Source organism: Marmota flaviventris, chromosome X, assembly GCF_047511675.1.
Source record: "Marmota flaviventris isolate mMarFla1 chromosome X, mMarFla1.hap1, whole genome shotgun sequence".
In the NCBI taxonomy this organism is placed as follows: Eukaryota; Metazoa; Chordata; class Mammalia; order Rodentia; family Sciuridae; genus Marmota; species Marmota flaviventris.
In genome coordinates this window covers 6,602,827-6,615,705 of record NC_092518.1, presented here as the reverse complement: position 1 = coordinate 6,615,705, position 12,879 = coordinate 6,602,827, and positions in this window count along the sequence as shown.

Sequence of the window (12,879 nt, the reverse complement as noted above, 5' to 3'; positions counted from 1 at the left end):
AGACTAAATACTATATTCTGAGAATGGACCACCTAACTTTCTATTTCTCATAGAAATGCCCTAACTGAAATTTTCAAAAACCAGAGACAGTAATAATAAGGTAACATGATTATGGACTTAGACTGCCAGACTAAGGATTTTCAAGTTATTTGTCAAGGCAGTGGACACTAGATACTCTAAGTGGGATTCTTCTAGGATCTGGGTATAATAATTTAAGATTCATATGAAAAAAAATCAATTAAGAAAAATTTTAAGTGTATAATGAGGGAGAATACTCATCCTTACAGGAATTTATATTTATTATGAAGCAACAAAAATTCAAAGAGTGAAATATTAAAAACAGAAATCAATTATTTGGTGATGATTAGTAGCTCAGAAAATAAGCTTATTTTGTATCAAATTGAATATTTAATAAAGAAAGAATTATAATACAACAAAAAAGAAAAATTGCTTAGCATATGTTGTTGAGAAACAAATTAGGAAAAAGTACATTCTTACCTGATCAAGTTAAATTCCAAAAGGACCTAAGATTTTTTTTAAGTTAAATATAGATAAAAAAGGAAGAAATTTAAATTCCAAATTTAATTTCTGTCAACTATTTTTAGTAAAGAATTAAACTTATAAAACAGGGACGTGCATAAAGATACTCACACATTCAATGTTCAGTTAAAAGTTTATTAAGAAAATGCCAGTACTTCAACTCCATGGAATAATAGGTGGTCATCCACATAATAATAAAAACTACACTAACACAAAAATAATGTTCAGGCATAATGCAACTATGAAAATTAAGGTGTATTAGTTTTCTGTTGCTGCTGTAACAAATTACCATAAATTAAGTTACTTAAAGCAATGCAAATTTATTAAATGTAAGATAAAGAGGTTAGAAGTTCAAAACAGGTCTCACTGAGCTTGAAGGTGTCAGCAGGGCTGCATTTTTTTTTTTTTTTTTTCTGGAGGTCCTAAGGGATAATTCATTTCCTTGCCTTTTCAGCCTCTAGAGGGCACCCACATTCCCTGGCTTGTGACCATTTCCTCCCATCTTCAAAGCCAGCAAAGGCCAGTACAGCCCTAACATCACATTTCTATGACATCCTTCTATAGACATTTCCTTTTGAGTCATCTTCTGCATTCCCCTTTCACTTTTAAGGACCTATATGCTTACCTCAGGCCCATTCAGATAATTTAGGATAATTTCCCAATTTGAGGTCAGTTGATAAACTACCTTCATTCCATCTACATCCTTAGTTCTCAATTTTTCATGTAACCTAACATATCCCCAGGTTCCAGGCATCAGGACATGAACATCTTTGAGTGGCAATTATTCTTTCTTACATATATGGTTTTCATAGATGGAGAAATATATATATAAACATAACTATACATTAGGGTAGTGGGATAGGGGAGTAAATATTTTCTATTTTTTAAATTTTTCATAATAACATATTGCTCCCATAATCTTTTGCAGACAAAGGATTGATGGCTGATGAGAACAAAATATGAGAAAATTTTGCTAAATTTTAGCCTAATAAATGCTGGGTTAACACATGAAGTTGTTTTGCACTGCTACCATCTTGCTTTTCTTTCACATTTTTAGATTCTCCTCAGTCTCCAGGACCCCTAGGTTGCAATAGTGACCCAATTCTTGCCAAGTTAACTCCCAAGTAATGGCACACCATCACCATTAATTTTCCTGACAATTTAAATGCATATCTGGAGCTTCCCATTAACAACTAGACAGAGGTGGTGTATTGTGCTTAGGAATATTTGCTAGAGGACACTGACAACAGAGAGGAGTCAAAGCCAGCTGAGGCAGGGAGTTGAGGGAGTGCAGTCTCCTCCAAGCAGGAAAATTGTCAAATGTTAGGCATTCACCTTCTTTTTCTCCTGATACTTTTCATTACTTTATTTATTTTTATTTACCTTTTATTGGTTCTTTTTAGTTGCACATGATAGTGGAATCCATTTTTATATAATTATACAAGCATGGAACCTTCTTTACATTTTTGAGAACTAATATTCCAGAGGAGAGTCAAGTAATATACAGAGGAATAGTCAAGGTAGGGCAGGTCATATTGAAGCAAGGGACACCTTCCTGCTTCCCTGCATACAGATTTCCTCTATGGCTATATACTGTTATGTAACTAAAAACAGTTAAAATGCCAAAGTTTGGGCCACTTTATTTTGAAAAATATTAGTTTCAAGATAGTTGAGTGGCCTCACTCTTCCTCCTCTCATTTTAACATGACTCTCAAGTCAGAGAGAGGTATGCCATTGCCCGCACAGTTTTGCAGAGTGTGGAGTGTTCCTTTGAGACTGTTGCACATATATGATATGATTAGGCTTGGTTATTCTAGATAAGAAAGAATTGGGAGCCATTAATCCATTCACAGTGGTCCTTCAGCTAGGGCTTAGTGCCCCCAGGACTGTTTCTCAGGCTTTAATGACCATGACTCACAAATCTTGTTACAAGAATATGGGTGTAAGACTGAATTTCAGATAAGCTCCCAAATATACTGCTGGTTAATTGACCACATTTAAGTAGCAAGGTGATTAAAAACTCCCAATTCTTAGTCTACCTGGCTCCCAAAAAGATACCTTTGTATAGACTTACTAACATTTCTGGTTTGCCTGGGATTGCAGGGTTTGCACAGATGTGGATATTTCAGTGCTAAAACTAGGAAAGTTTCAGACAAACAGATGAGTTGATTATTCTATGTATGTAGATGCCTGCATGTGTAAGGACTGACATTCATTAGTGAAAACTACAGAAACCCTGGGCAACTATGCTGTATTCCCAATTAATGTCTACTTGGTCACAATTCTTTTTTCCAATTAAGCCTAGACTTGGACTCAGACTCCTTAAAACTGAGTTCCAGAAACCACTAGCAATCAACTGGTAATGGCAAAGGAAACGGAATCTATTTCCAATTGAACTAGAAGCCAAAAATCATTCTGCATCATTTATTGGTCTTCCTATGGAAATAATAAGCATGATGATAGAAAGAATGACAAATAATTCAGCAAAATTTTTTGTATGTTGTGAAGTCAATTTTTACATTTGCATAACAGTAATAGTAAGTGACAATAACCCATTTATATTACAATGATTAATTGTAAATACAGTATGGAGTAGTGGAAAATCATATCTAAGAAAACATAAGTTAGGGTACAAACAACTGACTTTGCTGCCATTTGTTACCTCCTGTATGAATTGGGAAAACTGTATTGGCCTTCCATTTACATCCAGTGTTTGGGTCAAGTATTAAGTACAAGCTAACATGCAGCAATCCTGTACTTAATTTTCTTCCCCCCCCCCTTTTTTTCCTTACTAGTGGACTCACTTCCTTAGTTAGGTACTTATCAAAATAAACATTCACACCAGAAGGAATGAAACCGGACTGTTGGCTAACAAACCATATACACAGGATCAACAGGCAGCTAGAATTACCTCCCAAGGACTATAAATATCCCCATGAGTGATCAGCATATAAAGATTCCTGGAATTAACCATTTTAGCTCTTTCGCTTTGCTCTGGGCAGAAAAGCTGAATGTGTAATCAGCAGTGAATTGTAAGTACCCTAGGCAAAGAAAGCTCAGTGCGCCCTGCCTTTTTTTTTTTTTGAATATTTTTTATACAGGGAGAGTTTGTGGATTGGGATTATTGGCTGGGCTGCGGTTTCTGTGCCGAAAATCCACTCCCCGGGAGCCGCCATTTGCTTTCTGCCGGCTGTCTTGATGGCTATGGCTACACTGTCCGGCAGCCGCACCTAGAGGTTGGAGCTGGGCTGCGTGCCGAGCCCTGTCCTCCAAAGGCTGGACCGCAGCCTTGAGCGCCTGGGTCGCCTGTTCGCCGCTGCACCCTCGGGCAGAGCCTGCTCTGGGGTCGTTCTGCATGCCCCTGCGAGGGGACCCGTGCTTCAGAGGAGGGAGCCGGAGAGCCGCAGCGGCAGCCGCTTGGGCGCTGGGGGCTGGGCACCGGTTCTTTGGCGCAGCTATGGTCGCAGACGAGCGTGGCCCTGGGGAAGAGGCGACGGCGGCAGGGTTTAATTTCTAGAAATCTGGACTGGAAACAGAAGCAGCAGTTTGTATAATCCCAAGAACTTGCTTATGCCAGGAAGCTGTAAGGGCAACATGAATATCATTGAGGAGATCTAACATGGCAGCGGGCGGGGAGAGATCAAGTCTCTGACCTCTTCAACTGCGCGGGCATAGGGAGATGTAAACTGTATAAATGCTGTTTGCCCAGGATCACTAGGCAATGCTGAGCTGACGTGGATCTGGGGTGTACAGTCTGGGCCCCTCAGAACACACACACCGAGCCCGGATCGGCTGCATCCAAGCTCCGGTTCGCCTGCTTCTCGTGACTCAGCACTAACAATCCCGCTGAAATAACTGGTTGGCCCTTAGGAACTTTCAGAGGTAAAAACCAACCGAGCCTTCATAGGCAGTGGCCACAGGATTGAAACGGGGATTGGGAGAGACAGTCAGGACCCACCCGTTGCACTGGTCACCCGGCAAAGGGAACGAACGGTCACCATTTACATGTGATACCACCTTGGCAGAGAACTGACGTCACGGGTGGAGGAGATAACTGCATTGAAACCAGCGCAACAGGGCTCCCAGGAGCAGGAGACATGGCGTGTAGCCAGTATTGTGGTGAGCGTCACAGGTGAGCGCGGCCTGGCTTGAGGAAACACAAGAGAAGGCCCTAGGCACTCAGGATTGGAGACCCGCCCAGTCTGTGAGGAAGAGCTGCTACACAGTGATTGGTTCCCACTTAGTGAGAGGAGAAGCTTGACCCAGTGGGCACAGCTCCACCTACTGGAAGAGAAATTAATTGAACTCTATGACTGCATTTATTATTATTATTATTATCATTTTTTTTCTTTTTCTTTTTTTTTCTTTTTCTTTTCTTTCATTTTCAATTTTTTATTGTAGTTGTTCTTTAACTTTTTTAACGTTTCTAATTTTTTTATTATTTTTTTTTTTAATTTTAATTTTCATTATTTTTATTATCATTATTATTTTTGTAAAAAAAATTTTTTTTCTTTTCTTTCTTTCTTTATTTTCTAACTTTTTTGTGTGTGTTTTGTTTTTGTTTCTTTTGTCTTTTCATTTCTTTTCAATTTTCTTATTCCCCCTTCCTTGAATTCTACCTGCCTATTCTCATTCTCTTTAGTGACTTCTTCCCTTCCCTTCTAATATCTTTCCTCCCAAGCATCAAATAAATTTATAAGAGTAAACAGTAACTCAGCAGTCAAGCAGAACAAGAAGTAACATGAGCAGCATAAAAAAAGCAAGGAAGAAAAGGGGTACAAACAATGAAGGACAGCCTAAATATTCAGGAGGACCTAGAGTCAGCAGAAAAATGGTCATATAAAGAACTCAAGGAACACCTTAGACAGATGGAATGGAACCTTAAAGAGGATATGAGACAGTAAATCCAAACAGTGAAAGAACACTTTGAAAATCAGTTACATAAATAGATAAAAGAAGAAGTTAAGCATCTTTATCAGGAGATAAAGATTATAAAAAAAAATCAAACAATAATTCTAGAAATGAAGGAAACGATAAACCAAATTAAAAACTCAATTGAGAGTATCACTAACAGAGTGGAGCAAGTAGAAGCCAGAACGTCAGATAATGAAGACAAAATATATCATCTTGAAAAGAACCTAGCCAACTCAGAAAGGCTGGTTAAAAATCACGAGAGAAACATCCAAGAGATATGGGATAAAATTAAAAAACCAAACCTACGAGTCATCGGGATAGAGGAAGGTACAGAGATTCAAACCAAGGGAATGAGTAGCCTGCTGAATGAAATAATTACAGAAAACTTTCCAGAAATAAAAAAGGGAACGGATATACAAATTTTAGATGCATACAGGACACCGAGCACACAAAATCACAGTAGACCAACGCCAAGACACATTGTTATGAAGATATCCAATATACAGAACAAAGAGAAAATATTAAAAGCTACAAGAGAAAGGAGGAAGATTACATTTAGGGGTAAACCAATAAGGTTAACAATGGATTTTTCATCACAGACGCTGAAAGCGAGAAGATCCTGGAACAACGTATTTCAAACACTGAAAGACAATGGATGCCAACCAAGAATTCTGTATCCAGCAAAATTAAGCTTCAGGTACGACAATGAAATAAAAATCTTTCATGATAAACAAAAGCTAAAAGAATTTGCAGCCAGAAAACCAGCATTGCAAAGCATCTTGAGCAAAACACTACACGAGGAAGAAATGAAAAACAATAACCAAAACCATCAGTGGGAAGTGCCTCTATAAAAACAGAGGGCGGGGGGAAAGCTAACCATGGAGAAACAAACTAAATTAAATTAAAAAAAAAGAAGATAAATAATCAAACATGGCTGGAAGTACAAACCATATATCAATAGTAACTCTAAACGTTAATGGCTTAAACTCTCCAATAAAGCGACATAGGCTGGTAACATGGATTAAAAAAACAAATCCAACAATATGCTGCCTCCAGGAGACACATCTGATTGCAAAAGACATACACAGGCTGAAGGTGAAAGGTTGGGAAAAAATATACCACGCACACGGTCCTCGTAAGCAAGCAGGGGTGGCCATCCTCATATCGAATAAAATCGACTTCAAGACTAAGTTAATCAAAAGGGATAAGGAAGGACATTATATACTGTTAAAAGGAACCATTCACCAACAAGACATAACAATTATCAATATTTATGCACCAAATAATGGTGCTGTGACGTTCATAAAACAAATTCTCCTCAAGTTCAAGAATCAAATAGACCACAACACAATAATTATGGGTGACTTCAACAAACCGCTCTCACCATTGGACAGATCCTCCAAACAAAAGTTGAATAAAGAAACTATAGAACTCAATATCACAATCAACAACCTAGACTTAACTGACATATATAGAATATATCAACCATCATCAAGTGGATATACTTTTTTCTCAGCAGCACATGGATCCTTCTCAAAAATAGACCATATATTATGCCATAGGGCAACCCTCAGTAAATATACAGGGGTGGAGATAATCCCATGCATTTTATCTGATCATAATGGAATGAAACTGGAAATCAATGATAAAAGAAGGAAGGGAAAATCCTATATCACATGGAAAATGAACAATATGTTACTGAATGATCAATGGGTTACAGAAGACATAAAGGAGGAAATCAAAAAATTCTTAGAGATAAATGAAAATACAGACACAACATATCGGAATCTATGGGACACAATGAAAGCAGTTGTAAGAGGGAAATTCATCGCCTGGAGGTCATTCCTCAAAAAAAGGAAAAACCAACAAATAAATGAGCTCACACTTCATCTCAAAGCCCTAGAAAAGGAAGAGCAAAACAACAGCAAATGTAGCAGAAGGCAAGAAATAATTAAAATTAGAGCGTAAATCAACGAAATTGAAACAAAAGAAACTATTGAAAAAAATAACAAAACTAAAAGTTGGTTCTTTGAAAAAATAAATAAGATCGACAGACCCTTAGCCTTGCTAACGAAGAGAAGAAGAGAGAGAACTCAAATTACTAACATACGGGATGAAAAAGGCAATATCACAACAGACGCTACAGAAATACAGAAGACAATTAGAAATTATTTTGAAAACCTATATTCCAATAAAAGAAGATAGTGAAGACATCGATAAATTCCTTAAGTCATATGATTTGCCCAGACTGAGTCAGGAGGATACTCACAACTTAAACAGACCAATATCAATAGATGAAATAGAAGAAGCAATCAAAAGACTTCCAACCAAGAAAAGCCCAGGACTGGATGGGTATACAGCGGAGTTTTACAAAACCTTTAAGGAAGAATTAATACCAATACTTTTCAAGCTATTTCAGGAAATAGAAAAAGAGGGAGCTCTGCCAAATTCATTCTATGAGGCCAACATCACCCTGATTCCGAAACCAGACAAAGACACCTCAAAGAAAGAAAACTACAGACCAATATCTCTGATGAACCTAGATGCAAAAATCCTCAATAAAATTCTGGCAAATCGGATACAAAGGCACATCAAAAAAATTGTGCACCATGATCAAGTAGGATTCATCCCTGGGATGCAAGGATGGTTCAATATACGAAAATCAATAAATGTTATTCACCACATCAATAGACTTAAAGATAAGAACCATATGATCATCTCAATAGACGCAGAAAAAGCATTCGACAAAGTACAGCATCCCTTTATGTTCAAAACATTAGAAAAACTAGGAATCACAGGAACTTACCTCGACATAGTAAAAGCTATCTATGCTAAGCCTCAGGCTAGCATCATTCTGAATGGAGAAAAATTGAAGGCATTCCCCCTAAAATCTGGAACAAGACAGGGATGCCCTCTATCACCACTTCTATTCAATATAGTTCTTGAAACACTGGCCAGAACAATTAGACAGACGAAAGAAATTAAAGGCATAAAAATAGGAAAGGAAGAAATTAAATTATCACTATTTGCAGGTGACATGATTCTATACCTAGAAGACCCAAAAGGGTCTACAAAAAAACTACTAGAACTAATAAATGAATTCAGCAAAGTGGCAGGATATAAAATCAACATGCATAAATCAAAGGCATTTCTGTATATCAGCGACAAAACGTCTGAAACGGAAATGAGGAAAAACACCCCATTCACAATATCCTCAAAAAAAATAAAATACTTGGGAATCAACCTAACAAAAGAGGTGAAGGACTTATACAATGAAAACTACAAAACCCTAAAAAGAGAAGTAGAAGAAGATCTTAGAAGATGGAAAAATATACCCTGTTCATGGATAGGCAGAACTAACATCATCAAAATGGCGATATTACCAAAAGTTCTCTATAGGTTTAATGCAATGCCAATCAAAATCCCAATGGCATTTCTTGTAGAAATGGATAAAGCAATCATGAAATTCATATGGAAAAATAAAAGACCCAGAATAGCAAAAGCAATTCTAAGCAGGAAGTGTGAATCAGGTGGTATAGCGATACCGGATTTAAAACTATATTACAGAGCAATAGTAACAAAAACAGCATGGTACTGGTACCAAAACAGGTGGGTGGACCAATGGTACAGAATAGAGGACACAGAGACTAATCCACAAAGCTACAGCTATCTTATATTTGATAAAGGAGCTAAAAGCATGCAATGGAGGAAGGATAGCATCTTCAACAAATGGTGTTGGGAAAACTGGAAATCCATATGCAACAAAATGAAACTGAATCCCCTCCTCTCGCCATGCACAAAAGTTAACTCAAAGTGGATCAAGGAGCTAGATATCAAATCAGAGACTCTACGTCTGATAGAAGAAAAAGTTGGCTCCAATCTACATATTGTGGGGTCGGGCTCCAAATTCCTTAATAGGACACCCATAGCACAAAAGTTAATAACAAGAATCAACAAATGGGACCTACTTAAACTGAAAAGTTTTTTCTCAGCAAGAGAAACAGTAAGAGAGGTAAATAGGGAGCCTACATCATGGGAACAAATTTTTACTCCTCACACTTCAGATAGAGCCCTAATATCCAGAGTATACAAAGAACTCAAAAAATTAAACAATAAGAAAACAAATAACCCAATCAACAACTGGGCCAAGGACCTGAACAGACACTTCTCAGAGGAGGACATACAATCAATCAACAAGTACATGAAAAAATGCTCACCATCTCTAGCAGTCAGAGAAATGCAAATCAAAACCACCCTAAGATACCATCTCACTCCAGTAAGATTGGCAGCCATTAGGAAGTCAAACAACAACAAGTGCTGGCGAGGATGTGGGGAAAAGGGTACTCTTGTATATTGCTGGTGGGACTGCAAACTGATGCGGCCAATTTGGAAAGCAGTATGGAGATTCCTGGGAAAGCTGGGAATGGAACCACCATTTGACCCAGCTATTGCCCTTCTCGGACTATTCCCTGAAGACCTTAAAAGAGCGCAGGGATACTGCTACATCGATGTTCATAGCAGCACAATTCACAATCGCTAGACTGTGGAACCAACCCAGATGCCCTTCAATAGATGAATGGATTAAAAAAATGTAGCATTTATACACAATGGAGTATTATACAGCACTAAAAAATGACAAAATCATGGAATTTGCAGGGAAATGGATGGCACTAGAGCAGATTATGCTTAGTGAAGCTAGCCAATCCCTAAAAAACAAATACCAAATGTCTTCTTTGATATAATGAGAGCAACTAAGAACAAAGCAGGGAGGAAGAGCAGGAAGAAAAGATTAACATTAAACAGATACATGAGGTGGGAGGGACAGGGAGAGAAAAGGGAAATTGCATGGTAATGGAGGGAGACCCTCATTGTTATACAAAATTACATATAAGAGGTTGTGAGGGGAATGGGAAAATAAACAAGGAGAGAAATGAATTACAGTAGATGGGGTAGAGAGAGAAGATGGGAGGGGAGGGGAGGGGAGATAGTAGAGGATAGGAAAGGTAGCAGAATACAACAGTTACTAATAGGGCATTAGGTAAAAATGTAGATGTGTAACCGACGTGATTCTGCAATCTGTATTTGGGGTAAAATTGGGAGTTCAAAACCCACCTGAATCAAATGTATGAAATATGATATGTAAAGAGGGTTTTAATGTTTTGAACAACCAATTAAAAAAAATAAAAAAATTAAAAAAAACCATTTTATGGATGAACCCTGCTGAAAGTTAGCCTCCATTTCACTGAGCGCCATGTCTCAAAAGGTAGCATCACTTGGTACTTCCTCCAGCACATTCACCATCAGCACTGTAGTAGTTATATATTGCTTCCTACATTACTTACTCTGTTTTTCATTTATATATATATATATATATATATATATATATATATATATCTCAACTTTATTTTTTTAAAGAGGCTTATTTAATTCATAGTTCTGGAGATCTAAGGACAAGGCATTAGCACTGACTCAGCTCTAGTTATGACCTCATGATTGAAACAAGCCAAAGTGTGATTCAGGAATCAGGATTGTTCTTATACCATGTCTCTTTTGTGAGATCTGAGGGTTCCCAATAAAACTTCAATGTCTTCCTAGTGCAATGCCCCCAATGAGCTAAAAACCTCTCACTAGGCCTTACCTTTTAATGGTTTCATACCATCTTTATACCACAAAACTGAGGTCCTCTTGAGGGATAAACCATAGCACTGCCCAACAATTTACCCTAAAATTCAGCAGCTTATAATACCATGCATGTACAATCCCACAGTTTCTGTTAGCCAGTGATGTTGGGCATGGCTTAATGGAGCCTTCTGTTTCAGGTTCTCTCACAGGGCTGCAAACAAGAATGAGTCTCACTGAAAATCTAACAGGGAATAATCCATGTCCAAGCTTACTCTGGTGGCTGCTGGCAAGAGTCACTCCTCAAGAGTTGCTGGACTCAGGTCCTTTCTGGCAGCTGACCAAGACCATTCTCAGTTTTTGTCATATTGGCCTCACCAGCTTGCTTCATTGAGATAGCAGGTAAGACAAAGAAAAGTGAGGGAATATGTTGTAAGCAATAATCTTGTATAACCTAATCCTATAAGTGACATCCAATCACTTTTGATGCATTCTGTCAGTTAAAAGAAAAACACTAGAGCTAGCCTAGAGGAAGAGATGACATGAAGGTAGAATACCAGGACGTGAGGATCATTAAGACCATCTTAAAGATAACCTAGTGAAAGCACCTCTTATTGAAGCCACTAATTTCAAAGGAACTTGCACTAGACATTTTGTGAAACAACCACAGAATTATTTCCCTTATTGCTTCTAGAAATGAAAACACAACAAATATTCCTTCAATCACACTATTTAAAGAATAAAAAATTAATAATGTTTATTTTATTTATTGTCATGATCCTCTATCAAGACAATAATGTTGTTTGAGGTCAGCCATGGAAAAGCTATAGTTAATGTTAACTTTCAGAAAATTTACTGAGCTGGATTTCATGAAACTGGTTATGAAAAGATCTACTCCTCAGTTGCTCTGTAGTCTTCTCTGACTTTCCAACTTTACCAAAACCTCAAAAGTGTTCCAAGATTAACCTTCCCCTGTTCCAACCCCCTTTTCACTACATGACTGCAAATAAATCATGAATAATCCTATATCTATGTCAAAAGTCAACTGCGTATTTTGAGAATTATTTCGCCTTATGACTGTAAAATGTGTTAATATCATGGATTGAATAAACCTAAATCACAAGTATTCAAAACAAGAACAAAGCTGGAAAGGATCTTAGCAATTACCTGTTTATTAGTTCTCAATCTCAATTGCACATTCAGAGTCACCAAGTGAATGCTTTTAAAAATCCTGATTCCCAGGAATACCCCAAACCTGTTTCATACTAATTCCTGGGGATACATTTAAGAATCAGCATTTTTAAAGGCCCCTTGTGCCATTGCCAAGGTTTTGAATCACTGGTCTCATCTAGAAAATGAGTATCCAGAGATATTAAGTAACTTTACTAGATAATATAACTAAATAGTTGCAGAACCAACACTGTGCTTTCTTTAGAGATGGTACTGAATTTTTCACTGGGTGATATCCAAAGCAGTGGTCCCTAATCTGTCCCCAGATATTAGGTTGTTTAATAAAGGCCTTTTAAAAGAGAGATTCTGTCTCCATTACAACAGAGATTCTAGTTTTTGTGTTTTGTTCTGTTTTATGAAGCTCCCCAGATGATTGTACTGCATAGACAGAGTTGAGAACTGCTGATCTAAATTTTAGCATATAGTATATCATATATCTATGCATGTTCTTAACCACAGACCACAAAGTAGGAGATGTCTCCTTCATGTCCCAGGGGATTTATCAGAATGAAGTCATGTCTGTAAGCTCTTAATGTTCAGCAGGAGAATATAGAATAGGCATAATACATAAAACTA